The sequence below is a fragment of the Aotus nancymaae genome, unplaced genomic scaffold (assembly GCF_030222135.1).
Source record: "Aotus nancymaae isolate 86718 unplaced genomic scaffold, 86718_ANA_hifiasm-v0.15.2.pri h1tg000016l, whole genome shotgun sequence".
NCBI lineage: Eukaryota > Metazoa > Chordata > Mammalia > Primates > Aotidae > Aotus > Aotus nancymaae.
Window position 1 is genome coordinate 29,370,787 of NW_026988428.1, and position 25,039 is coordinate 29,395,825.

Genomic DNA, 25,039 nt, shown 5'->3' on the forward strand with positions numbered 1-25,039 from the left:
TTGACTCTGGTAAAGTGTATTCTGCTATGTGTCTACTTTCTGAGCTTGCTGAATGGATGTTTTCCTAATTCTTTAATCTTTGATAAAAGTCCACAACTAAAAACATTCACATACACCACGAGAATTACTAATAAGCTTAGTTGAAGCATGCCAGGATAATTTTAGTTAACAGGTAAGTCAATATTTTTTTTACAAGTATAGTGAAATAGTGTTTACACAACTGGTGGGCTATTATGGACTTATTTAACTTGTTTGAAAGAGTATAGAGCCCATTATTTGCCCTGCTCATTTTACATTCATGATATAATCAGGCTAATGCTGAATTTCTTAACTTCCTTTCACCAACAAAATCTAATTAATTGGGAAGGGAGGAGAGGGGATGTAGGAATAAAGATCTATTTTCTTTCAGAATTATTTATTTTGTGAGAAAGCATTAGTTCAGCTAATTCATTACTTTGAAATAGCCTAATATGTAAAATCAATTGGATCTGTCCTTGATTTTATCCAACATGAAGGAAACCTTTAAATATATCCACATGTTCACAGCGTTCGAAAAGAAAGGACAGTGGTATATGATATTATCAATTCCTTAACTCGGTTTGATCCCCTTGTCTAATTTCATGTACGATAATGAACATGCTCCTACTGGTATGCAGCCTGCTCCTGAGAATATGTGTCCAATCAGACTCACATATATACCAGGGGTAAGTTTTCTTTTCAAACCAGGAATAAAATTAATGAGAAAAAAATAACAAAAATACTTGAAATTACATGATCTTCCTGCTTATTTGTATGCTTTATTTAATTCTGCCAAATATTGCCTTCATATCCAGACATGGATACTTCCATATACCCAATGTATGGATCTTTTTCTGGTCTTCTTAGAACTTCACTTTTAGGATTTTTAACCATCTATCATGTCCATGTGTTCATACTTAAGTGACAGGGCACAGACAAAGCTTGGGCTGTGCTTCAAAATGATGAAGTGCTAACAGTTTCCTTTTCTTGCAAAGTTGCTTCCCCCAAATTCTGCAGCTAGAGTATGAGTAGATCCATAATCCCTCATATGCAGTTTTGAAATCCTAGGAGTTCTGAAAAGGGAAAGGTTCTTCTGGAAACATATTTGGTGGCATCATTTGAGTTGAACTGATGTGAATCTATTTATGGTCTTTCTCTCATGTCATGCAAATATTCATTGAAGTTGCTGCAGAAATATGCATGTGTTTGATTGTAGGGTATTTCCCCAAACTCCACTGAGGATTTTATGTAATATATAGGATATCACTCCTAATATATTCTATTTCTCAAATCCTCCAAAATTCTGAGTTCTGTAATATCTGTCACCCTGATGTTTTTGGCTAAGGAATTACAGATCTGTAAACATCAGCAAACCATGGAATATGTAGCCAATAAACAATTTTTTGAAGAAAAAGAAGACAGAAAGAGAAATGGAACTCCTTGTATGAGGAAAAGGTAGAAAGTGTCATCGAGAGGAAAATCTAGAGAGGGAAGGAAAGAAGTAGTCAGCTCAGGTGAGATGAGCAGCCATCACAGGGCACAGTCCCCTTTTCAGAGTACAGGGCAGAACTTCCTATATTCCTACTCTTGACAAATATCTGTGAAAAGGCTAGTAGAAAGCAGTCTATATATTAGGTTTAACTCTCTCAAACACTAGAGAATAAATAACACTAGGTAAGCATATTTCAGAATAGGGAAAATCAGAGGTGTTGAGCAGAAATAGTAAAAGTAAGGAGATGGAATGGTAGAGCTCATTTAGAAGAACAAATTTTGTGGATTTTGTTCCAAGGACATGCAGGATTTATAAAGTAAGGTAAGTAAGTAAAAAGCATGCTATTTCCCAAAATGCTTTATTTTGATAAGTCTGGTGTGTTTTAATTGAGTATATATAGTAGCATTTGACTGTAATTACAATCTCATAAAGCAGGGTAAAATATATTGCACAAACATTGTGGCTCAAGTCAATGAGTCATAGTAAAACATTGCCCAGATTACTGCAATTAAAATGTACAGAAACCTTTTGTTGAGTATTATTAGGTTTGTGGATTAATAAAATGACCCTGCTTGTTTTCATTGTTCTTTAATAAGAAACAACATTAGTTTCTTGATTTTTTTTTGCATAGATTTTAGATGGGCAGTTTGCCAAAATAAATCTCATTGCTGTATTTAAAAAAAGTCTAAATACATTTTCTAAGAGAGGATCCCTTTTGTTTTCTTACCAAACTTTATTTGTTTTTGCTCATATCTCATCTGTTTTTCCCACCCACATTTTCTCCCTATCTTCCCCTCAAGATTGCTGGAAATGGGTAGGATGGGGTAAGGGTCATTGGCTCAGTCATCTAGTAGAAGGGGAGCATGGCATAATAGCACAGTGTAGGCTTTGGATTCTCACAAGCCAGGATTCAAATCTCTACTCCTTCATTTATAAGCTATGAGACTTGGAGAAACTTCATCTTTGAGTATCTTCATCTGTAAGATGAGGTAATTGTACCAAGTTTGCAGAACTGTTAGTAGAATGAAAGCTAATGTGTCACAGGGTTTTGCATGCAGTAGCACTAAATGTATGATAGCAGTAAGGGACTTTCCATTCCTTTCATAAGGGTTTTTTTTTTTTTCCCTTAAGAAAGTCTTTTCAATTCTATAGGAATGGGAGGACAGAAACAGTCAAATAGATCATTTTTCCTTCCTCCCTTCCTTCCTTGCTTCCTTTCATCTTTCCTAATGACATGAGTACTTTGAACATTTATCATGATTTCATGAAAGCAGAGTATGTTACAAAGTTTTGGGGCCAACTCTGTTGGGGACATTTGTTAGTGAAATATTCTTACTGAGTTACATTTAACAGGCCACAGTTTCCAGTTTTAGTGAAGCCTCAATTCCCAGTCTTAACCAAAATGCATTTATTCAAAGACATTGATTGCTCATCCAAATAGATGCCAAGCACTGGGAATGTGGGAATAAATACATATAGAACCTACTTTCAAACAATTCACTGCTGAGTTGAGAAGAGACATGGAAAACAAATAATTAAAACGTTGCACAATAACCAGGATGAAAACTATGCTGTTAGGGTAAAAAGGAGGAGAAATTAACTCTGCTTCAGAGAAAGGTTTCATAGAAAAGGTGTTGTTTAGAGTGAGTTCCTGAAAGATCAGCAGGAGTTTGTTAAGTGAATAGGAATAGTAACACAGTCCTGGGAGTTGGATGGAGACAAAATATAATTTTTAGATGATTAGCATGGCTATAGCTTAGGGTGAACATGTGTGAGTCTTGGGAGACTGGCATAAGGTGAAGCTGAAAAGATATGCTAAGGCAGAGGTGTTGTTAACATGGTGCTGTATGCTGTGTTATTAAGCTTGGACTCGGTTTGGGGCACAACAGGGGGCCAGGGCATCTTTAAGTAGGGAAGTGGTATAGTCTTATTTTATTTCTGGGAAAATAGAATTCTGGTATCAGCATGGGGAAACTGTAGGAGAAGTCAGAGATGAGTGGTAGCAGCAGGAGTCAGGAGGTATTACTGATTTGATCAAGAGATGAGAAATGCTATAATCAGTATGCAACAGTAGACATGAGAGGAGGCAGGTGTTAGATTTCAGAGATATCTCAGGGGCAGAATTGGCAGAACTTGGTGATTGTGGTACATACAGGGGACAGAATGGCTGTAACATCTCTGTTGCCTTTAGCCTGGGAGGTTGGGTAGGCTGTGACGATTTCCTGCCAAATAATTATCATTTTTGAGTCCCTATTTGTGCTAGGTGCTATGCTAAGTACCTTAAATACACTTTTCACCATTTATTTATCTCAAGAACCCTGTAGGATAATTATAATCATCTTCTTTTGATAAAGAGAAAGTAAGGCTCAGAGAAATCAAATAACTTTCCAAATGGCACAGCTAACATTGAATCTGTGGTGTCTACTTGACTCAAGCCACGCTTTTAAGCCCTGGAAGGAGAGCAGGCTTTGAAAAGAAGATAATAAATCTATCTAGCTTTGGACATGGCAAGTTTGCTGTTGAGAAGAGTTTCTAAAATAATGAAGAGTACTGACTATAACATGTACCTCTGCAGCTTCAAATCTTTCTTGACATGGATTCTTGGATTTGATCCAGACATAAATTCTTCAACACAGACTTGATGCAACTGTCTCTATGTTTGTGTTTTTCTCTCCCAGTGGTAGAACATTTTTGGCTCTAAAAACCCAGAACTCAGGAGCTGTGTCAGTATCCTAACAACTTGTGATGGCAAATATTTTTGGCAGGTGATTTCTAAGGTTCTTTATTGTACTGAAGCCTTTTCCATTCATATTATGACTGAAATTTGATGCAGTTTGAAGGCAGAAATGTCTTTTTTCCTTTTTTGGATTGTACTGAGAGCCATACATCACACTAGCATTTTAAAAAATGCTTCCTTTTATAAAAACCTTTTATAAACTGACTTTTTCTTTTTTTTTTGTATCATCAATCATAGTATAGTCTCCGAACGTATTCTATAAATGTTTGTTTGATGAGCCAGTTGCAAGAGGAATATAAGCTAGTTGTAGAAACCTTGGAAAGTAAGCAAGTATAGAACAAAATAAAAATCATCTGCAATCCACCACTTGAAGGTAATTACTGTTAACATTTTTCTTCTGTTTTCTTTCAATCTTTTTAGTGTTTACATATTTTTACCTAATTGTGATAAATTTTCACCTATAATGGGAAAAACATTTTTCCTTATCATTAACTGACTTTGTAAAGACCAGTTTTTATGTCTTCATGGGTGTTTATTCTCCCCATACTACAGATAAGGAAGTTGACGCTCAGAGAACTTGAGGAAATTGAGGCTCAGAGAACTTGAAAGACATTACTAAATATATAGTAAATTTGGCTCTGTCCTACACATTATGTGACTTCTCAATCTGGCAAGGAAGATTCAAAGTTTAGGCAAATAACCAAATTAGAGTGTAGCATATGGGAAATTCATTAGGAACAGCTCAAAGAGCTACAGGAATTTGGAGGCAAGGGTAAGTACATCCTACTGATGGAATCCGGGAAGGTTTTCTGGAGCAGGCAGCATCTGAGATGGGTCTCAAATGATCGGCAACAATTTGACATTGGAGAAAGACATTTAGGAGCAGGAGACAGTGTGAGCAAGAGGATGATGGCAGAAAAGCTCAGAATCCATTGAAAATTGTAACTAATACAATGTGGTTAGCTCTTGGACTTTTAAAAAAGTTCTATTGAGGACTAATGCTATAAAATTGAAGGTTGGGAGAAGATTGCATTCAAGTTCAGGTGCTTTGTAGATACATGGGGAACTTGATTAAAACTATGTCTTAGAAGGATTCCTCTGGCAGCAGGGTCTCGGACTGATTGAAGTGAGAATGTGACTGAGAAACCACTGATTTTGCGTATACTCATGGATTCAACAAATGCTATTACGTGCTGGCTATGCCAGCTAGAAGAACGCAACAAAATTTTCAGAGGGGCTGGTTATAAGAAAAGTGGTGTTATTAAAAATGAACAGATTTGAGAAAGAAGAGTCCAGATTTGGGTGTGTTGAGTTTTAGTGGTTTGGACTCAGCTGATATTCAGGTGCATTAGAGAGGGCAAGGATAGATGTCCTTACACTTGGGAATTTTGGTTAGTGAAGTGGTCATGATTGACACTGATATTGAGAGGTGATGGACATAGTGTGAGAATTGATGAAATAGCAGAGGAATAGATTATAGGTAAATATCCAACACTTACTGAGCACTAAATATATATCAGGCACCGTTCGAAGCACTTTACAAGTATTAGCTCATTTAATCCTCACAACAACCCCACAAGTTAGGTATTATTAACATCTACATTTTATAGATACCCTATTTTATACATGCAGAGAATGAGGCCTAAGATCACACAGCTAGAGAGCTTTAAATTTGGAATTTAACCTCAGGCAGACTGACTCTAAGCCCATATTGATAACCCCTATTTTATGCTGCTTTCCTGATAGAAGAGAAAAAGAAGACCAACCTCAGAAATATCAACATTAAGGGGACAGACCAGGAAGAGGAGTTTGCAGGACCAAAGAGGATTAGTTAGAAAAAGATATTAGAAAGAAGCCCAGGGAGGCTTCTTTCGTCCAGGAGGACAGGTAGATGGTGTCAAATAGTACGGGTATTTTCTCAATTGAAAGGTATATCAATGTTGACATGAAGCAGGCATATAACAACATAGCGTCAAATTGAGCACATGCCTGAGGGAATAGTTACAAACAACTTTAATTATTGTTTCAGTAGTTTATTTTTATTTTATTTTATTTTATTTTTTGAAGAAGAGGGAGAAAAAGGAAGAGAAAGAGGGAGAGAGAACGGGAATATTGCTTTATTGCCCAGGCTAGAATGCAGTCTAAAAATGGGAATTGAAAACCTTTTATGCCAATAATTGTGCTTAACAATGGAGACAGGAAGGAATAAGGAAAGAAAATAACAAACAAGCGGTCAACCAATATTTCATTTAAACCTTTGAAATGCTATGCAATTATTGAGGAGTGATTTACTTCCAATTCTGTAGTCACTTTTGGAATAGGTGTGATATGGTACTGATAAGAATGTATGTTTTGTGTATTTGTAGTGGAGAGTTCTATAAATGTTTATTAAGTTTACTTGTTCTGGGTCTGAGTTCAAGTCCTGGATATCCTTATTAATTTTCTATCTCATTGATCAGTCTAATATTGACAATGTGATGTTACAGTCTCCCACTATTATTGTGTGGGAGGCTAAGTCTCTTTATAAGTCATTAAGAACTTGTCTTATGTATCTAGGTGCTCCTGTATTGGGTGTGTGTATATATAGAATAGTTAGCTCTTCTTGTTGCATTGATCCTTTTACCATTATGTAATGTCCTTCTTTGCCTCTTTTGATTTTTGTTGCTTTAAGGTCTATTTTATCAGAGGTGAGAATTGCAACTCCTGCTTTTTATTTATTTATTTATGTTTGCTCTCTGTTTGATTGGTAAATCTTCCTCTGTCCCTTTGAGTCTTTGTGTATCATTGCATGTGAGATGGGTCTGGATACAGCGTACCGATGGGTTTTGGCTTTTTATCCAGTTAATAATATATATGAGTTTAATACTGCCATTTGATGCTAGCTGGATATATTTTTGGAAAGGCTGATACTGGTTGTTCATTTATACGTGTAGTGCTTCTTTCAGAAGCTTCTGCAAAGCAGGCCTGGTGATGGTAAAATCTCTAAGTACTTGCTTGTTTACAAAAGATTGTATTTTTCCTTCGCTTTTGAAGCTCAGTTTGGCTGGATATGAAATTCTAGGTTGAAGGTTCTTTTCTTTAAGGATGTTGAATATTGGCCCCCACTCTTTTCTGTCTTGTAGGGTTTCTGCTGAGAGATCTGCTGTAAGTCTGATAGGCTTCCCTTTGTGGGTAACCTGACCTTTCTCTCTAGCTGCTCTTAGTATTTTCTCCTTCATTTCAACCCTAGTAAATCTGACGATTATGTGCCTTGGGGTTGGTCTTCTTGAGGAATATCTTTGTGGTGTTCTCTGTATTACCTGGAGTTGAATATTGTCCTGTCTTACTAGGTTGGGAAAGTTTTCCTGAATAATCTCCTGAAGAGTATTTTCCAACTTGGATTCATTCTCTTCGTCACATTCAGGTACACCTATCAAATGTAGATTAGGTCTTTTTACATAGTCCCATATTTCTTGGAGACTTTGCTCATTCTTTTTTATCCTTTTTTCTCTAATCTTGACTTCTCGTTTTATTTCGTTAAGTTGGTCTTCGAACTCTGATATCCTTTATTCTGCTTGATCAATTCGACTGTTAAAACTTGTGCATTCTTCGCAAAGTTCTCTAGTTGTGTTTTTCAGCTTCATTAATTCACCTATACTCCTCTCCAAATTGTCTATTCTCGTTAGCATTTCGTCAAACCTTTTTTCAAAGTTCTTAGTTTCTTTGCATTGGGTTAGAACAAGTTCTTTTAATTCACAGAAGTTTCTTGTCATCCACCTTCTGAAGTCTACTTCTGTTAATGGAACGCACTTGTTCTCCATCAGGGCTTGTTCCGTTGCTGATAGGAACTGTGATCACCTGTAGAGGGAGAGGCATTCTGATTTTGGGTATTCTCAGCCTTTTTACGCTGGTTTCTTCCCATCATTGTAAATTTATCCACCTGTCGTCTTTGTGATTTCCGACTTTCAAATTAGGTTTCTGAGTGGACGTCAAACTTGTTGATTCCCAGTGCCGAAATCTGAGCAATCCACTGCGCCGGCCAAAATAGCGGTGTTAAGATTGATGGTGCTTTTCTGCCCAGGAATCGGCCAAAAGGGGACCCAGTCCCGCTCACTCTACACCAAGAACTGCTGCGCTGAGGCGCCAGCAAAACTGCCGCGCCGGCCACAAGAGTCGCGCTAGCGACCCATGGGGCTCCTCCGCTGGGAATTTCCTGGTCCGTGAGCAACAAAAATTCGTCTGAAAGTGTGGCATCCTCTCGTTCTCTGCACTTTCACTAGGAGCTACTATCCCGAGCTGCTAGTGGTCAGCCATCTTGGATCTCTCTCTTTGTTTCAGTAGTTTAATAAATAAACTGATAATTCTAAAAACACCTTCCTCAAGACTATCCTCTTAACGCAATTTATTAAGAATCTGTTGACAAGTACTATAAATTTAAACAATGCTAGGCACAGAAAGTGCTAGAAAAGGAATATTTATTTATTCCCATTATTAATAATATTTATTTATTCCCTTTATTAACATTAATTATTTAATATTGGCTAAATATTTATAGAGAACTTGCTCTGGGCTAGGCACTGTGTTTCGTGCTGAAGATACACTGACTAGGAAAACAGAAGTGGTTCCTGACCTCCTAGAGCTTATGGTCTAGTGGCAGTAGTATGCCTCGATTACACACACACACACACTATATATATATATATATACACACACACATACATATATATATATATACCAACGGTACTAAGTTTCATGAATGATCTTTTTTTTGGAAACAAGGAGAAAATAAAGTGGCATGCATAAATGAGCTACATTCCTTAGAATGGTTTTTATTACACTTATTTGTTTAGCAATTCTTCTTTTCATAGATAGATAAATTATTCCAAACACAAATAGAAATTATTGTCTTTCTCAATTAGTGGGATGCAGTTTTACTTTTCATCTGCCTTTTTTCTTTAGGAATTTTTCTCTCCATTTTTCCTTTACTTGTGAGGTTGTGTAATTGTGGCAACAGCTTGTTGGTGGAGTTTCATTCTTGTGCAAGCAAAGAAAATGGATCGAGAAATCATATTGATAAATGCGGGTGGGACCCATCGGGGAGTTTTGGCACCTCTATTTCAAGGCTGCTTTGAGTGTTGTAGAAGGTGTGTGTCATCTCTAATATACAGGCAGGTTGCTATATTAATTAGCTCAACTTCTTTAAATACTTAGTAAGTTGAAGCCTTTTTAGAGCAAAATCAATGTTTTCTATAGAGTGTTAAAAAATAAAATCTCTTGAGTGAGCATTGCAGTGCCAAGGCACTGTGGACATTCAGTTGGTAACAACACAAATGTGGATTTCTAATTCTGGTTTATACTGGTGATTTGTCCATATAGGAAATTGATAGCAGTGGTGGCCCATTTGGAGCAGCCACTTTGGGGATGCCAGCTGTAGCAGGGGACAGCATGGCTGAGGCTGTTTACTCCACAGAGCTGACAGGGGCTGGGAACATGTGGGAGCCTGCCCTTTACCAAGTTAAAGGGGCAGGAGCCCTGCGCTCCAGGGCACAGCTGAGGTTCCCAGCCGTGGCTCTGGACCTGGTCATCCCTGCACTCTCAGAGGTCTGGGAAGCCCCCTACCCCTATAGGCTTGGAAATGCCTGATCCCACTCCCTGGCCTCTCCCCATTCCTGGTGTCTGCTCTGATTTCTTAGCAAAGTTGAAGCTGAGCCCAGGTGTTGTCATGACCCAGCCAGGTGTGCACATGCTTGGATGGTGCTGACATACGAGCCCCCTGCCACCTTGGCCCCCCTCTGAAGATTTGGGCACCCATGAGCTCATGGAGCGAGGCCAGTGCAACTGAGAGGTGCTCGACATGGGCCTACAGGTGCCCCTTGTTGTGAGCAGCCTGGGCATGGTGAATGGCATGTTGATGAGGGCAGACAGGCTTCTGATAAGAAAGGAGCAGGTCCCTAATGAAACCCCACCTTCAAGCCAGGGACTGCCTGAAGCCTGAGGTTGGGTTTCCAGTTCCAGGTGGAGTCTGCTGCCCAGAGGGAGAATTTATGGTGCTTCTTCTGGGCCTGCTCATGGCCACCCATGGACCAATCAGCATGTACTTCCTTCTGAGCCCATAAAAAACCCAGACTCAAATACTTAAATACTTACTAAGTATTGCCTATGGAAAGTAGCTACACACTGTGAGTCTCCTCTCCACCAAGAGCTGGACACTCATCAGGATCACCTGCCTGTGGACAGGAGCTACCCACCGTGGGTCTCCTGAGAGTTGTTCTGTCGCTCAGTGAAGCTCCTCTCTGCCTTGCTTGCCCTCCAGTTGTCTGCATACCTCTTTCTTCCTGGACACGGGACAAAAACTCGAGACCTGATGAATGACAGGACTGAAAGAGCTATAACACAACAGGGATGAAACACACCCCCACACCCTGCTTGCTGTATTAAGGATAATGAGAAAAAGAGAAGAACTGTGGCCTTTTCCAGGAGCCCAGACCTAGGGGCTCCCCGAGTCAGAGCTGTGACACCCTCTTTGGGGCTCTGTGGTTCCTGGTATCTCGAAGCTTCTGGGTGTCACAGTGTTCCCCTCATCCAGACATGGGTGACTGCAGCGGATGTATGCAGTACATCTGGTTTAGCCACAGCTTTGCACAGAGCCAGCACCTTTGCTGGTGTCTGGAGCTGGCTGCCCCACCACAGCAGCCAGTATGACTGGCTGTGTGCAGTGGCAGGACCCTGTGTTTGCTCACCCACACACCTCTCACCACTCTGTGCCTGGCTTACCTTTAGCAGGTGTGGGATCTGAGCTGTTATTTTTTATTAAAAAATAATTTTAGAGACTGGATCGCACTATATTGCTGGGGCTGGTCAAACTCCTGGGCTTAAGCGATCCTCCCACCTCAGCCTTCCAAGTAGCTAGGACTATAGGTGGGTGCTGCGGCACCTGGCTTGGGACCAATTATTATGTGTGCTATACTAGATTTTGTTTCACAGGCATATTAAAATATTTTTTAAATTTAAAACTGACCTACTTAAGTGCCAGAAGCCTTAAGGCTTTAACAATGTTTACAAGGTCGATTAACATCTATTTTTGGCCTTCCTTCATCATTGCCACTTATTCAACAAGTAGTTATTGAGTGCCTGCTATGGCAAGACGCTCTTGGTTCTGGAAACACAGCAAGCAAACAAAAACAGATAAAAATCCCTGCCCTTTACATTCCAGAATAAGTTTACTTTCTAAAGAGGCAGATAATAAGTAGAATAAAATTAATAAAATATAACATATTCTAAAATCTAATATATGTAGAATGTCAGGTGGTAATTAGCTTAAAAAAAGCTGCGATGGGAAGGTAAGAAGTATGAGATCAGGGAGGATGAATTTCTGTTTTAAGTAGAATGATTAGGGGAGGGCTCACTGAGAGGTGATATCAGATGAAAGACCTAAAGAAAGAGAGTGGGCTGTGCAGGCATCCATAGGGAGGAGCTCTCCAGACAGAAGAAACAGCAGATACAAAGACCGTGAGCTGGCTGGAGCAGGCTGTCATGTTTGATGGGCAGTTGGAGGCCAGTGTGGCTGGAGTGCACTGAGAAGGAAGGAGGACTTCAGGGTGCTCTCCAACTGGCTATTGCAAGGACTTTGGATTTCACTTTGAGTGTAATGGACAGCCACTGGAGAGTTTGAGCAGAGGAGTGATGTGGCTTAACTTATACTTAAAGGAATGTCTTTTTCTGCTGGGTGGGGAATAGATGAGTTATGAAGAGGGGTGAAGGAAGAGGCAAGGCTCTTATAGTCCAGGTGGTGATGGCTTGGACTAGGGTAATAATGGTGGAAGTGACAACCATTGGCTGGATTAGGGGTTGAATTTGGGATATGTCCTGAACACAGATTGGACAGAGTTTGCTGATGGATTGGATTGGAAGTTCGTGAGGGGAGGGAATAATCAAGGAAGAATTCAAGGTTTTTGGCCTGATCAACTGTCATTAACTGAGTTGTGGAAGACTGTAGGAAGAAAAAGTTTGGAAGAAAAGAAAAGGAGGCAGGAATTTTACGTGTTAATTTAAAGCGCATATTATGTCTGGATGGAAACATCCAATATGTAGTTGAATGTATATGTCTGGTGTTCAGAGGAGGACGCCAGACTGGGTATTAAAATTTGATAATTGTCAGTATGTAGGTAGTATTAAAAGTCACGATACTTTTTGAGATCACTAATGGGGTGGGTACAAGTAGGATAGGGAAGAGGTACAAGTACTGAACCTGAAGTGCTCTGAAGGCTAGCCTATAAAGGTCAACTGCAGAGGCTGATGCACAGAATCATTGCCAGCAAACATTAGGAGAAGTGACCAGTGAGAGTAAAGGAAAATTAGGAGACAGCAGTGTCTGGAAGCTATGAAAGAAACTATCTCAGGTGAGAGGGAGTGATCAGTAGTAAACTATATTCATAATTAATTTAAAATGAAGAAGGCGAATATCTATAAGGTTTAGCATTGTGCAGGTCTTTAATAACCCTTAGCAAGAGTAATTTTTTTGAGATGAGGTCTTGCTCTGTCACCCAGACTGGAGTTCAACATCATGATCGTGGCTCACTGCAACCTCAACCTCCTGGGCTCAAAGGATCCTCCCACTCAGCCTCCCACGTAGCTGTCTCTACAGGTGCATGTCACCACACTTGGTTAATTTTTAAATTTTTTGTAAAGACAGGGTCTCCCTGTTGCCCAGGCTGGTCTCAAACTCCTAAGCTCAAGCAGTCCTCCCATCTCAGCCTCCCAAAGTGCTGGGATTACAGGTGTGAGTCACTATGCCTGGTCAAGAGCAATATTGATGGAGTGATGGAGACAGGGTCTGTTTGGAATGAATCCACTTATTCTATTTGAAACTATCTGAAATAAACACCTGAAATATTCTCTAAGCAAAATACCTAAAACATACTTTCAGATACTGAGACAATAATAACAATATCAATGACATCTGACACTTACTCAGCACCTACTTGTGCCAGGCACTGTGTTAAAGTGATTTACAAGTACAATTTTATTTGACTCTTCATGATAAACCTATGAATTAGGTTCTGTTATCTCCATTTCATTAATGAGGAAATTGAATTATAGACTTTAAGGGTGTAAAGTCACATAATGAGTACGTGATAGAGCTGAGGTACTGGAAGTATTTTCATAATGCTTTTACACCGAACGATTATTTTGTTTCCAGGGTATATTGATTGCCTTTGGAAATAAATAGTCTCATTCTTTAGAAACTAAGGTGGCATTTTTTACATTCACTTTATTTCATGTCCCTTTATTTTCTCAATATCTAGCACTTCTACACTATTGGAAAGTTATAACCAGTTCCTTTATAGTTGTTTGTATGGTATTTTTTTGATGCAGATAACTACCTAAAATATTTCAATTTATTCAGTTAGATTAATATGTTCAATCAAGTTAAATGTTATTAAGGAAAGTGCCATTTTCTAGAATGATTTCTATTTTTTAATAGAAATTTATTTTGAGGAAATTGATTACATGTTTGGAAGTGCATTCTTAAAATAATTATATTGAAAAGCCATTGAACAATTAACATACATACTTCAGGTTCACAACTTTTCTGTGTGGTGGACATTATTATTATCTACATTTTAGACACAGGGAACTGGAGGTTTAGAGAAGTTGCGTAAATTGCCTGAAGTCACAGAGCTTGTAAGTGGTTGAGTAAGGACTGACCCCACGTCCTCTGAAATTACATTCCATGTTTTTTCCACTACAACATGCATGTAAATTTAGTTAATTCCAATGCTTGGCTTGAAATATTATATCTTTACTCATCTGTGTAAAATTGATTACCCTCATTTGATGCACCATTATAACTCTAACAGCTGGAGCGACAGGGGCCCACAGTTTTAGGAAAGCACGTATACATTTTTAAATTAGACATGTTTTCCCTGGGAAGTATGCAAGTAGTTTATTATTATTTTTCTTTTTTAGAATTGATTCTACAGAACCTGAGTGAGGGAAAAGCAGCATTACTGTTGCTTGACTATGCTTTTCAGAGTTGCTGATTTTTTTTTTTTTTTTTTTGAGGATGTAGCTAGAATTGATGTTAGCAGGGAAATGGAATGAACACAGATTGTGCCATGAATTGTGGAGCCTGCCCTGAAATAGGCGGTCATTATTTTTCTAGAATGAATCCTACAATTTCTCAACCTTCCTGAATCTCAGATTCAATTCACAAAACAATTGTTGATTTCCTTACGCTAGCATGTCCTTCTCACATTTACTTTTGAGCCTCTTTGATCAAGCTTCTACTCTATGGCCAGAATAGTCTATTAGAAATGCAACTATGATAACCCACTAATGGGTTCAAAGATTCTTCAGTGGCTCCCCATTACATTTAATATAGAATACCAATCTCTTAACATGGCCTGCAGGGTCTGACATGGTTGGCCCCCTCCCTACTCTTCAACCTCAGCCAGTGCCATTTTCCATTACAGCCCCTAGGCTTTTTTGAAGTTCCTTTAGTCTTTTCCTTCCTCGAGGCTCACATAATACTATTTTCCCTGCCTAGAATATTATCTTCTCCATTCTTGGGAGTAAGTGCTATCTCTTTAAAGACTTTCCCTGAACACCCAATCTAAATTAGGTCCCCCAGCCCCTGTTATAATTTCTCTAATTATTTTGTGCCTTTCCTTCAAAGTGTTTATTACAATTTGGTATTACATTTTATTTGTATGCTTATTCTATATCGAGACCCTTCCTCGTATAAATGTAAGTCACACAAGGGCAATTTCTGTGTCCGTTTTTTTTTGTTTTTTGTTTTTTTTTGTAACCATTGCCTGGTAACATAATAGGTATTTAATAGCATTTCTTGAATAAATGAGTGCCCTTTCATAAGCTGTTTTATCAACCTGGGATATAACAACAATAGCCAATGTTTATTTTGCAGTAATATCCTAACCACTGTAATGACATCACAATTGATTGACCCTGGAACAGGGGCAATGCTGGGAGATGCATGATTGCAATGATTAGGTTTTATGGGAGGATGTTAACTCTTTGTTTTGCTGCATTTTGTTGACTGCCTAAAAAGCAAGTGATAGGGAAAGAGAGCAAAAAGATTTCGTCAATTGTCATATTCTATCACATTATATCTAGATATTCTTATGGAGAATATTGTGCAATCAAGAAGCTGTGATGTATAAGCAGATCCATATGGACTTGTTTTAAAGAGATGAATTATTCATATAAACTTTGCAATCCTTTTGATAAGTAAATAAGTAAGGACAAAACTCAACTATCTCTAATTTTCTTTAAATTTGAAAATAGTCTCTTACTGTCCTCACAGGATGCATGGTTGGGAGCAGAAATTGGTTAACGTTATCATTTTAGCTCCCTCTGCTGGTGGTGAATGATGCTTTTAGCAGAAGTCTGATGAAAAGTGCAAATGTTGCTAAAAGACAGGGATGAAACACCTCTGATGTTGCTGTTAGCCTCCTCTTGGTCAAGGTAGGAAACATACAGTCTCTTTTTAAAGCAATTTTTAACAGCCTGACTGATATATACTTTATATGAGATAAGGTTCACTTGTTTAAAGTGTTCAATTCAATAGTTTTTACTATGACCATCACCATAATCTAATTTTAGAATGTTTTCATTGCCCCAAAGGAAACCTTCTATCCATTGGCTACAACTTCTCTTTCTTTAACCCTACCTCCCCTGCCACTAACACCTGGCAACTACTAAATTACTTTCTGTCTGTATAGACTTACCTATTTTGGACATTTTTGATAAATGAGATCATACAATATATTTTTTTTGTGTGTGTCTGCCTATTTCACTTAGCATACTGTTTCTGAGGTTTATCTGTTTATGCCATTATTTTGTTCCTTTTTATTCCGTGGTGTATATATACCACATTTTCTTTATTCACTCATTGATTGATGGGCATTTAGGCTGATTCCACATTATTTGATGAGCAACTAGGTTGTTTCTGCTTTTAGGCTATTATGAATGATGCTGCTATAAACACTAGTGTCTAAGTTTTTAGGTAGACATATGTTTCAATTATCTTGAGTAGACAGATACCTAGGAATGGAATTGCTGGGTCATATCTACATTGAACATTTTGAGGAACTGCCAATTTTTTTCTAAAGTGGTTATACTGTATTACATTCTCACACACATGCTCTTTTGGATAGGTTTACAAAGTAGTGCCTAAGAGAAAGATAACTTAAATTTAATAAATGTCTTTTGTCATTTATTCTTTTCAATATTTTTAAACATTTTATTTCAATAGTTTTTGGGTAACAGGTGGTTTTTGGTTACATGGATAAGTTCTTTAGTGATAATTTCTGAGACTTTGGTGCACCCGCCACCTGAGAAGGGTGCACTGTATCTAATGTTAGTCTTTTATCCCTCACCCCTCCCACACTTCCCCTCAAATCTCCAAAGTCCATTATGTCATTCCTATGCCTTTGTGTCATCATAGCTTAGCTCCTACTTATAAGTGAGAACATACAATATTTGGTTTTCTATTCCTGAGTTACTTCACTTAGAGTAATGGTCTCCAATTCCATTTGTTACTGTGAATGCCATTATTTTGTTCCTTTTTATTCCATGATGTATATATACCACATTTTCTTTATTCACTCATTCATTGATGGGCATTTAGGCTGATTCCACATTTTAGCAATTGTGAATTGCACTGCAATAAACATGCAAGTGTCTTTTTCATGTAATGACTTCTTTTGCTCTGGGTAGATACCCAGTAGTGGGACTGCTGGAACAAACTGTGGTTCTACTTTTAGTTCTTTAAGTAATCTCCATACTGTTTTCCATAGTGGTTGTTCTAGTGTACCTTCCCACCAGCAATGTAAAAGTGTTCCTTTTTCACCACATCCATGTCAACATCTATTATTTTTTGATATTTAAATATTGGCCATTTTTGCAGAAGTAAGGTGGTATCTCATTGTGGTTTTAATTTGCATTTCTCTGAAAATTAATAATGTTGAGCATTTTTTCATATGTTTATTGACTGTATATATTTATTTTTGTTTTTGTTGCATTTGTTTTGGGGTTCTTGGTCATGAACTCTTTGCCTATCCGATGTCTAGAAGAGTTTTCCCAATGTTATCTTCTAGAATTTTTATGGTTTCAGGCCTTAGATTAAGTCTTGATCCATTTTGAGATAATTTTTGTATAAAATGAGAGATGAGGATCCCATTTTATTCTTCTACGTGTGAATTGCCAGTTATCCCAGCACCATTTGTTGAATAGGGTGTTCTTTCCCTACTTTATGTTTTTGTTTGCTTTGTTGAAGATCAGTTGGCCCTAAGTGTTTGGCTTTATTTCTGGGTTCTCTATTCTGTTCCATTGGTCTATGTGGCTATTTTTATACCAGTACCAGGCTGTTTTGGTAACTATAGCCTTTAGTATAGTTTGAAGTTGAGTAATGTGATGTATCCAAATTTGTTCTGTTTGCTTATCCTTGCTTTGGCTATGCAGGCTCTTTTTTGGTTCTCTATGAATTTAGGTTTGTTTTTTTCTTGTTCTGTGAAGAATGATGATGGTACTTTGATGGGAATTGCATTGAATCTGTAGCAATTTTGACCATACTATCAAAAGAAATATGATGCTTTGCATCATCAAAGCACTATATTGCTTTTGGCAGTATGGTCGTTTTCACAATATTAATTCTCCCCATCCATGAGCATGGGATGTATTACCATTTATTTGTGTCATCCATGATATATTTTGTAGTGTTTTGTAATTTTCCTTGTAGAGATTTTTCACCTCCTTGGTTCTGTATATTCCTAAGAATTTTATTTTATTTTTTTGCAGCTCTTGTAAAGAGCTGAGTTCTTGATTTGATTCTCAGCTTGGTTCTTGTTGGTGTCTAGCCGTGTTACTGATTTGTGTACATTGATTTTGTGTTCTGAAATTTTACTGAATCTATTTATCAGATTTAGGGGCTTTATGAATGAGTCTTTAGGGTTTCCTAGGCATATGATCATATCTTCCACAGTGACAGTTTCACTTCCTCTTTACCAGTTTGATGACTTCCATTTCTTTCTCGTCTGATTGCTTTGACTAGGACTTCCAGTACTATGTTGAATAGAAGTGCTGAAAGGGGCATTCTTGTCTTGTTCCAGTTCCCATGGGCAATGCTTTCAACATTTCCCTGTTCAGTTCAGTTTTCAGTCCACCTGTGAAACCATCTGGTCCTGGACTTTCTTTTTGTTGGCAATTATAAAAATTACTGTTTCGGTCTTGCTACTTGTTATTTGTCTGTTCAGAGTTTCTATTTCTTCCTGATTTAATCTGGGAGGGTGGTACATTTCCAAAAATTTAGCCATCTTCTCTATGTTTCCTCGTTTGTGTGTATAAAGGTGCTCATAGTAACCTTGAATGATCTTTTGTATTTCTAGTGTATTGATTGTGATATCTTCCATTTCATTTCTAATCGGGCTTATTTGAATCTTCTCTCTTCTTAATCTTACTAATGGTCTATCAATTTTGTTTATCTTCTCAAAGAACCAGTTTTTTGTTTCATTTATTTTTTTAAGTTTCAGTTTCATTTAGTTCTGCTCTGATCTTTGTTATTTCTTCTGCTGGGTTTGGCTTTGGTTTATTTTTATTTATCTAATTTTTTGAGGTGTGACTTTAGATTGTCTATTTGTGCCCTTTTGGACTTTTTCTTGTAGGCATTTTATGCTATGAACTTTCCTCTTAGCACTGCTTTTGCTGTGTCCTACAGGTTTTGATAAGCTATGTAACTATTATCATCCAGTTCAAAGAATTTTAAAATTTCTATCTTGATTTCATTGTTGAGTCAAAGATCATTGAAGAGCAGATTATTTAATTTCCATGTATTTGTATAATTTTGAGAGTTCTATTTGGAATTAATTTCCATTTATATTCCATTGTGGTCTGAGAGGATATTTGATGTAATTTTAATTTTCTTAAATTTATCGAGACTTGTTTTGTGACCTATCATATGGTCTATTTTGGAGAATGTTCCATGTGCTGATGAAAGAATATTCTCCAGCTGTTGGGTAGAATGGTCTGTAAATATCTGTTAAGTCCATTTGTTCTAGAATATAGTTTAAGTCCACTATTTCTTTGTTGACTTTCTGTCTAGTGCTGTCAGTGGAATATTGAATTCCCCACTATTATTGTTTTGCCATCTATCTTATTTCTTAGGTCTAGTTGTAATTTTTTTTTTATAAAATTGGGAGCTCCAGTTATAGGTGCATATATATTTAAGTTTGTGATATTTTCCTGTTGAACTACTTCTTTTATCACTAAACGATTTCCCTTTTTGTGTTTTTTAAATTTTTTTAACTGTTGCTGCTTTAAAGTCTGTCTTGTCTGATATAAGAGTAACTACTTCTCCTCACTTTTGGTTTTCATTTGTGTGGAATATCTTTTTCCACCTCTTTACCTTAAATTTATGAGTGTTTATGTATTAGGTCAGTCTCTTGAAGACAGCAGATACTTGGTGGGTGGATTTTTATTCATTCTGCCATTCTGTATCTTTTAAGTGGACCATTTAGTTCATTTACCTTCAACATTAGTATTGAAATGTGAGGTACTATTTTAGTCATTGTGGTAGTTGTTGCATTAATACCTTGTTTTACTTTTTCTTTGTGTTATTGTTTTATAGGCTCTGTGAGATTTATGCTTTAAGTAGGTTTTATTTTGGTGTATTTCAGGGTTTCATTTCAATATAGAATTTCTTGTAGTGTTGGTTTGGTAGTGGCAAATTCTCTTAGCATTTGTTTGAAAAAGACTATTTCTTCTTCATTTATGAAGCTTAGTTTTGCTGGATATAAAATTCTTGGCTGACAATTGTTTTGCTTCAGGAGGATAATCATGGGACCCCAATTCCTTCGGACTTGTAAAGTTTCTGCTAAGAAATCTGCCATTAGTCTGATAGGCTTTTCTTTATAGGTTATCTGATGCTTTTGTCTCACAGCTCTTAAACTTTTTTCCTTTGTATTGACTTTAGAAAACCTGATGACTATGTGCCTAGGTGATGATCTTTCTGCAATGAATTTCCCAGGTGTTCTTTGAGCTTCTTGTATTTGGATGTATAGATCTCTAGCAAGGCAAGGGAAACTTCCCTCAATGATTGCCTTGCATAGGTTTTCCAAAGTTTTTGATTTCTCTTCTTCAGGAAAATGAATTATTATTAGGTTTGGCTGTTTGACATAATCTCAAATTTCTTGGAGGCTTTGTTCATTTTTTAAAAATTCTTTTTTCTTTGTCTTTTTCTGATTGTATTAATTTGAAAGCCTTGTCTTTGAATTCTGAAGTTTTTTCTTCTACTTGTTTTAGTCTATTGTTGAAATTTCCCAGTGCATTTTGTATTTCTTTAAGTGTGTCTTGCACTTCCAGAAGTTGTGATTGTTTTTTCTTTATGATATCTATTTCTCTGGATAGTTTTTCATACATATTCTATACTAAAAAAATTCTTGAGGTTGATTAGCACTGTTCTCTAGTATCTCTTTGAGTAGCTTAATAATCAAGCTTTTGAATTTTTTAACTGGCAATTCTTGGTTTGAATCCAGTGCTGGGGAGCGAGTGTGATCTTTTGGGGGTGTTATAGAACCTTGTTCTGTCATATTACCAGAATTACTATTTTGGTTTCTTCTCATCTGGGTAGAATATTTCACTGGAAAGGTCTGGAACTCAAGGCCTGCTGTTCAGATTCTTTTATCCCATGGGGTGACCCTTTGATGTGATGCTTTTCCACTTCCCCTAGGGATGGGGGTTCCTGAGATCTGAACTGCGATGATTGTTATTGTTTTCTGGATCTAACCACCCAGTGGGGATACCAGGCTCTGGGCTGGTGCTAGGGAATGCCTGCAAAGAGTCCTGTAATGTGATCTGTCTTCAAGTCTTCCAGCCATGGATACCAGCACTTGCCAATTTTTCAACTGTCTCATGAAATATGCAGTGGAGTGCTGCTTCTTCAATGCATCTATGAACTATTTTGGTTTTTCTGGTTCATTCCTGTGGTGGTTCTTGGAGCAAGAGTTCATGGTGTGAGTATCCCATTAGTTGATGCGGTTTCTTCATTGTGTTGATGTGTTTGGTATGGTTTTGGAGTGGCTGGTACTGGTTGTTCCTCTCTATGTTTAGTACTTCTTTCAGGAGCTCTTGTAAGGCAGGCCTAGTGGTGATGAAATCTCTCAGCAATAGCTTTTTTGTAAAGGATTGTATTTCTCCTTCGCTTATGAAACTTAGTTTGGCTGGATATGAAATTCTAGGTTGAAAGTTATTTTCTTTAAGGATGTTGAATATTAGCCCCTACTCTCTTCTGACTCGTAGGGTTTCTGCTGAGAGATCTGCTATGAGTCTGATGGACTTCCCTTTGTGGGTAATCTGACCTTTCTCTCTGGCTGCCCTTAGCATTTTTTCCTACATTTCAACCCTAGTGAATCTAATGACTGTGTGCCTTGGGGTAGCTATTCTTGAGGAATATCTTTGTGATGTTCTCTATATTTCCTGGACTTGAATGTTGGCCTGCTTTGCTAGGTTGGGAAGGTTCTCCAAGATAATATCCTGAAGAGTGTTTTCCAACCTGGATTCATTTCCTCTGTCACATTCAAGTACACCTATCAAACATAGATTAGGCCTTTTCACATAATCCCATATTTCTTGGAGGCTTTGTTCATTTCTTTTTACTCTTTTTTCTCTAATCTTGCCTTCTCATTTTATTTAATTGAGTTGATCTTCAATATCTGATATCCTTTCTTCTGGTTGGTCGATTAGGCTATTGAAACTTGCGTATGCTTTGCGAAGTTCTCATGTTGTGTTTTTCAGCTCCAGCAAGTCATTTATATTCTTCTCTAAGCTGTTTATTCTCATTAGCATTTCATCTAAACTTTTTAAGGTTCTTAGTTTCTTTGCATTGGGTTAGAACATGTTCTTTTAGCTCAGAGAAGTTTGTTATTACCCACCTTCTGAAGCCTGTTTCTGCCAATTCATCAGATTCATTCTCCATCCAGCTTTGTTCTCTTGCTGGTGAGTTGTGATCCCTTAGAGAAGGAGAGGCGTTCTGGTTTTGGGTATTTTCATCCTTTTTGTTCTGGTTTCTTTCCATCTTTGTGGATTTATCTACCTGTGGTCTTTGTAGTTGGTGACTTTCAGATGGGGCCTCTGAGTGGACATCATTTTTGTTGATGTTGAAGTTATTTCTTTCTGTTTTTTAGTTTTCCCTCTAACAGTCAGTATATATCCACTATATATCTAATAGTGAATATACATCTAATAGTATATATCCACTATTAAATATATAGATATATATATATTATATAAATATATCTCTATCTAATAGTATGTGTATATATATATAGTATAGATGTATCTATACTATATAATCTATATCTACACTACATACTATATATAGTATAGATGTATCTATATCTATACTGTATATATCTATATCTATATACATACTATTAGATATATAGTGGATATATCTAATAGTGGATATATACTCAGAAGTGGGGTTGCTGGATTATTTGGTAGCTCTATTTTTAATTTCTTAATATAGTTTCATATTGTTTTCTGTAATGTCTATACCAATTTACATTTTTGCCAATAGTGTGCAGGGCTCCCTTTTCTCCACATCCTTGCCAATGTTTGTTATCCTTTGTCCACTTGATATTAGTCATTGTAATAGGCGTGAGGTGATATCTCAATCTGGTTTTGAAGAGTATTTCCCTGATGATTAGTGATGGTGCACATTTTTTAATACGTATGTTGACCTCTTGTATGTCTTCTTTTAAAAGATGTCCAGGTATTTTGCTTATTTCTCAGTAAGGTTTTTAATTTTTTACTATCGAGTTGTTTGAATTAATTAAATTGTGATATTAACCCCTTATCAGATACATAGTGTGCAAATGTTTTCTCCCATTCTGTGAGTTGTCTCTTCACTCTGTTAATCATTTCCTTTGTTCACAGAAGCTTTTTAGTTATATGCAATACCACTTGTCCATTTTTGCATTTGGTGTCTGTGTTTTTGGGGTCATATCAAAACAATTATTGTGCACATCAATGTCAAGAAGCTTTTTCCCTATGCGTTCTTTCTAGTAGTTTTACAGTTTCAGGTCTTACATTTAAGTCTTTAATCCATTTGTAGTTGATTATTATATATGGTATGAGAAATTAATTTAATTCTTCTGCATATAGATAACCAGCTTTGCCAACACCATTTATTGGAAAGACTATCCTTTCCCTGCACATGTTCTTCATACTTTTATCAAAGATCAGGTAGATTTTGTGGAAACCAGGTAGTGTGATAACTCCAGGTTTCTTTACTTGCTCAAAGTTGCTATGATTATTCAAGGTCTTTTGTGGTTCCATATGAATTTTAGAATTGTTTTTTCTATTTCTGTAAAATGCCATTCGAATTTTGATAGGAATTGTATTAAATTTGTAGATTGCTTTGGGTAGCAAAGACATTTGAACAATATTAATTCTTCCAACCCATGAACATGGAATGTCTTTCCATTTATTTGTTTTCTTCAATTTCTTTCATCAGTGTTTTACAGTTGTCAGTGTACAGATCTTTCAGCTTCTGGTCAATTTATTCTTAAGTATTTTAAATTTTTTCTGATGCTATTGTAGAATTTTTTTTTGACTTTTTTTTTTCAGATAGTTTGTTCTTAGTGTATAGAAATGCCACTGATTTTTGTGTGTTGATTTTGTATTCAGTGACTTTATTGAATTTACTTATTGGTTCTAATAGTTTTTTGATGTAGTATTCAGGGTTTTCTACATATAAGATTGTGTTATCTATAAACAGGAACAATTAAACACCTTTCTTTTTAGTGTGGATGCCTTTTCTTTCTCTTGCCTAATTGCTCTGGCTAGAACTCCCAGTACTATGTGGAATGGAAGTGACAGACTCCCAGTACTATGTGGAATGGAAGTGACAAGAAGGGGCATCCTTGTCTTGTTCTTGATCTTAGAAGAAAAGCGTTTAACTTTACACCATTGAGTATTATGTTAGCTATGGGCTTGTCATATATGTTTTTTATTGTGTTGAGGTACATTTCTTCTACACCTAATTTATTGAGAATTTTTATCTTGAGAAAATGTTGAATTTTGTTGTTTTTGTACATCTGTTGAGATGATTATATAACTTTTACCATTCATTCTGTTCATGTGGTATATCATATTTATTGATTTGTATATGTTGAACCATCCTTGCATCCCAGATATAAATCCCTCATGATTATGGTATATAATCCTTTTAATGTGATGCTGAATTCAGTTTGTTAGTATTTTGCCATTATGTTCATCAGGGATATTGGTCTGTAATTTCTTTTATTTTTTCATAGTGTCCTTGTCTGGCTTTGCTATAAGGGTAGTGTTGACCTTGTAAAATGAGTTGGAAAGTGTTCTCTCCTCTTCAGTATTCTGAGTTTGAGAAGGATTGGTGTCAGTTTTCCTTAAAATGTTTGATAGACGTCAGCAATAAAGCCATTAGGTCCTTGGGTTTTCTTTACTGGGAAGTTTTCAATTATTGATTTAATTTTCTTGCTTGTTATTAATGTGGTCATATTTCCTATCTCTTCATATTTCAGTCTTGATAGTTTGTATATTTTTAGGAATTTATCCATTTTTTTAGTATTCAATTTGTTGGTTTATAATTGTAGTAGTCTCTTTGATCCTTTGTATTTCTGGGGTATCAGTGGTAATGTTTCTGCTCTCATTTGCAATTTCAATTATTCGAGTCTTTTCTTTTCCCTCCTAGTTATTCTAGGTAAAAATTTGTCAATTTTATTTATTCTTTCAAAAAAACCCAAATCATGGTT